This window comes from Coturnix japonica, chromosome W, assembly GCF_054131305.1.
Source record: "Coturnix japonica strain WE chromosome W, WE-NBRP24, whole genome shotgun sequence".
In the NCBI taxonomy this organism is placed as follows: Eukaryota; Metazoa; Chordata; class Aves; order Galliformes; family Phasianidae; genus Coturnix; species Coturnix japonica.
The window spans coordinates 34,358,278-34,363,000 of record NC_140701.1 but is presented as its reverse complement, the minus strand read 5'-3'; the positions used below and the strand labels follow the sequence as shown (position 1 = coordinate 34,363,000).

Genomic DNA, 4,723 nt, shown 5'->3' with positions numbered 1-4,723 from the left:
TAACAAGGAATGGAGACAATGGGTCTGGGAGAGCAGGAAGGATGCAGATAAGGAGTGAGAACTCCCTGAGACACCTGGCAAGGAGGGGATTAGGTGTTGTAAATATCAAAAGAGGAGTTGCATCTCCCTGACAAGATGGGCGATAACAAGAGGGGGTCTGCATGATAAAGAATATGTATCAGAATTACGGGAAATCAATGACTATGCATGAGGTGTACCTATATCTGTATCACGGTTTTACAAGTCGGTGTGCAAGTTTGGAGGAGCTATCCCCCTTGCACCCAGCGCTGTGCAACTCTGGAATAAACATACCTGCTTTATAACCCATTTCTGGATTATAGAGTTTGATTCCGCAAGTCAGTTCAACGAGACCAAATGCCGGGTCCTACACTTTGGCCACAACAACCCCAGGCGGTGCTATAGGCTTGGGGCGGAGTGGCTGGAAGACTGCGTAGAGGTAATGGACCTGGGGGTACTGATTGATGCTCGGCTGAACACGAGCCGACAGTGTGCCCAGGTGGCCAAGAAGGCCAACAGCATCCTGGCTTGCATCAGGAACGGTGTTGCCAGGAGGAACAGAGAGGTGATTGTCCCCCTGTACTCAGATCTGGTGAGGCAGCACCTCGAGCGCTGTGTCCAGTTTTGGGCCCCTCACTGCCCCTCCCCAACAGGCCCCAGCCCGGTCTGAGCCATGTGACAGGAAGTGCTTCCTGCAGGCGGCGGAGAGCACTTCCGGGCCATGGCGGGCATGGAGGGGCTGTCAGGGGAGGAGCTCGCAGCGCTGCGGGCACCCAGAGGCAGCTCCCGGGCAGCTCCACGGTCTCGCTGTGCTGCGGAGTCACCCGGCCGGCCCCAAAAGCCTGGAGGCAGAGCCTGAGCCGGCCCCAGCCCGGATCGTGTGGTGCGGCTCCGACCATGCTGGGCTGTGCGGCAGGAAGAGGAAGACGGCCGTTTGTTTGCCAGCCGCTCGCTGGCTGTAAGATCCGGGTGGCGCCGAGGCCCGGTTAAGAAACGGCATGGATGAAGGTTTGTACGGATGGAGTGGGTCTGGATTGCAGTGAGCGGGACGAGTCCGGGCTGCGGTTTGGCGTGGTTGTGTTGGTTGCTTTGAAGGGCTGCCGTCATAGGGCGGAGGGAGGGAGAGGGAGCTTTTTAACAGTGCGGGCAGTCAGGAGCATGTTGCGTTTCTGCCTGCTGTGTTGGCGCTGCCATAAGTCTTTGGGTCCCCAGGGAGGCTCTGCGGTGTCCCGATTCGAAGGCAGGATTCAATCCCTCCGCAGCCTGTCCATCGCAGGCAGATGCTTCTCTCATCTGCTCTTCGGACTCAGCAGTGCCAGGGGTTTCACAGCGCGTGTTGCAGTGGCTGGCAGCCTCCGTGTGTTTTTCTATTGCAAACAGGGTCCCATCATGGAGCCGCATTAGAAGCAGACGTTGGTGTCTTGTGGCAGGAGCAAGGGCAGTGGAAGCACTGCCCAGGGCGGTGATGCCAGCAGCGAGCTGCCAGAGCTGCAGGAGCATTTGAACAATGCTCTGGGAGCTGGGGTTTGCATTTGGGTGTTCCTGTGCGGGGCCAGCAGTTGGACTGGGTGGCCTTGGTGGGCAGTCTGCGTCCCGCACCAGGTCTCTGCCTGTTGGCCTGGTTTTCCCTGGCACGAGAAAGTGCAAAGGGGAGAAGCTGTGTGGGAGCTGGCAGAAGCTGCCCGGGCTGATGTAGGCTGGCCCTGCGGCAGCTGCGCCCCTGGGCACGGAGCCACAGCACCAGCGTGTGCCTGTCCCCTCGGTGCAGCTGAAGTGTTGCTGGGCTCGGTGTGAGCCTCCCACAGCTGTTCTGCTGATAGCTCTGTGTCCCAGATGCTGCCTCCCTGCTCCCGGCTGCCGGCTGCCTGCTTCGTGGCAGGAGGAGATGGAAGTTGAGTCCTGCAATACTTCCCTAGCCCGTCTTTGCCAGCAAGGCTGCCTGAGATGCTCTGGCGAGCAGTGGGGGTGTGATTTTGGGGTTGTTGAATGCAAGGGCTTTCTAAGCCAGGCGAGTAACAAGCAGCCTTGTGGAGGAAGCTCATAGGGAATGAGGTCTTCCCTCAGAGACTCTGAAGCTTTTGTTCAGAACTCAGTTGGTCGTATTTATTGTAGGTGATGTTTGAATGCCCAGAAGTGACCTGCAGGAAGAGGCGCTGGGTGCTGAAATGGAAGCCAGGATTCTGTGTAGCAGCAGGCAGGCGTAGTTAGGTCCCCTTTGGAGCCTGCTGTTGTTGGTACTGACTTCAGGAGATCCCTGAGTGTGCTGCTGTGTGCTGCGTGCCCCAGCCCCAAGGGGGGATTCCCTTGTGGAAGGAGGGGGAGGGTGAAGGAGGCCGACGGCCCTTTTCTCAGGGCCGGCTCTTCTGTGCCCTTTTGCTGGCTGGAGAGAAGGGCTGCCTGCTGGGCACAGGGAGCGCCTTTTAGCTCCCGTGCCGTGCCCTGCCCTCTAGCCCCCTCCTCATCCTATGTGGAACGCCAGTGCCAGCAGTTCAGCCGCCATTTTAGAACCCTCTCCACGTCACCTTGGTCACCGCTGCCGCGCGCAGTGCACTCACATCTGACAGCTGTGACATGTAACAGCCATGTCAGCAGCGAAGAGGGCGAGGGTGGAAGTTTTCCCTGTTTCAGGCGGGAGGATGGAGCTGGAGGCCCCAGAACCGAAGAGGAGGAGGGGGCCCACCTTGACCATCAGGCAGAGGAGGGGTAAGAGAGCCATTTTTCATCATGCCTGCACCAGCCTGGTGACCACCACCCATGTGGAGCCAATGGAGGTGGATCCGCCTCTGGATGAGCCAATGGAGGTGGATCCACCTGCAGAGGAGCCCATGGAGGTGGATCCACCCGCAGCATAGCTGGCCTGGCACCACACCACCGTGCCAGGCCCTGCGTTGGCACCATTGCAGCTCCACCGTGGCTGGTCCAGGCGCTGAGCTCCTTACCCACTGTGCGGCCCCCGCCCCCGGCATTAGCTGGGTGGCATTTTTGTAACATCTGCTCCTCCTTTGGGCCTCTTCTGCAGCCACGTTCTGTGGGCACCCAGTCCCATCTTTACTCTCTTTGTCCCCGTTCCAGTTATTCTTGTTGGTTTTAGTGTTTAGTTTAGTTTTAGTTAGGTGTAGGTAAGTTGTTCATGTTCTTGAGTTAGGCGTAGGTTATTGTTCATGTTTTAGTGTTAGGAGTAGGTATTGTTGGTGTTTTCCTGTTAGGAGTAGGTTCCTGTTCGTGCTGTAGTGTTAGGAGTAGTTGATTGTTCCCATAGTAGAGTTAGGCATAGGTTACTGTTGGTACTGTAGGGTTAGGCGTGGGTTCCTACCAGCAGCTGGCAGCAAACAGCGCTCGCTCGGTAAGCACACGTCTGCTTTCTCCCCCGGAGCCGTGAGTGCGACTGCCATGAGAGCGGAGGTCTGATGCCATCTGCAAGGGATGGGATTTGCATCTGGTGGCTTTTCCGTTGCAGAATGTCCAGCAGCAGAGAGTGAGTGGCCGTGAAATGAAGCTGGGCCTCAGGAAAGCAGTCTGGAGCTGCGTCACGTGCTTCCTGCGTGGCCAGCACAAGGTAGGTGTGCTTTACTGTAAGTGTGCGCTGAAGCAGTTGCTTTTGTCACGAGTCATCTGGAAAGATTTCCATAGTCGAGTGGTTGGAAACATAGCGTTTTAACTTAAAATTGTTTGCACAGATTGAAGGTTGTAAATAAAATTAGAGTACAGTTATACAGTGCTCTATCCCCAGAACTTTCCAGCATTTTTCTTAACACAGCTTACGCTTCGTTTCAAAACAAACTAACAAAGATGAACTTGGGTTAGCGTAGCCCATTTTAAATGATCCTTCTGTATCTTTTCCAGGCTGGTAGCAGAATGGAGACTTTCCTGAGGCGTAGAGGAACAGACACAAGCTTTTTTTGAAGGCTTCAGTGAAATTCTGCCACAGCGGTCCTTTGATGCTAAGGAGCTGGAGGTAGAGGATTCTTTGACTATTGCCAGATTCAGGCGGCTACATGTAATACTTGAATTTCAGTCAGTGTCTGAAGAGCAGAGTTCATTGAGGCTGGTGGTTCTGTTTTCAGGATGTGTGAGAGAAGCCTTATGTATCAGTTAGTATTTGGTTACTGTGTTCATCTTCACTTTCTTCTTTGCAACCAAATTACACGTTTCTAAGGTTAAGATTCTGCCAGCATAATTTTTTTTGGCTAACAGTGTTTTTGTAATCCTTGACCATGTGATTTGCGTGTGTCTAAAGAGTGAGCAATTGGAAAGCAAGGGAGATAAGAACCAAATATCAGCAGATGGTCAAATTACAGAGTGGAGCAGGTTTTAGCTGCTTTTGGTCTCTGCAAATTATACTCTGCAGCAGAACATCGTATTTCTAGCACAGAATGGTACAGTTAGGCAATGAGAAAGTATGGTTTATATGTCTAAGTACATTCATTTTCACGACTGGGGTATCTCCTTTGTTGCCACTCTACATTTTCTTTGTGAACGGATGTTATTTGCTGTGGAAGTTTAAGAGTTTAATATTAAAACCAAGCGTACTGTGATTGCGGGTCTTTGAAGTACAGTAGTATTTAAGTACAATAGTCTTGCTGTAGAAGCAAAGTAGTAGCTTGTAGTTTCCATGTTCATGATCCTTTTTCTTCCCTAAAGGTGCTCCCATGCGGAATGCAAGAAATTGATCTGAATGACTGGCAGAGGCAATACCATCTACCAG

General features: G+C 53.5%; 1 pseudogene; it reads left to right on the top strand.

The window, feature by feature from the left end:
- Positions 1 to 739: 739 nt before the first annotated feature.
- On the top strand, positions 740 to 4,693 carry LOC146754730 (uncharacterized; annotated as a pseudogene).
- The last annotated feature ends 30 nt before the right edge of the window (positions 4,694 to 4,723 follow it).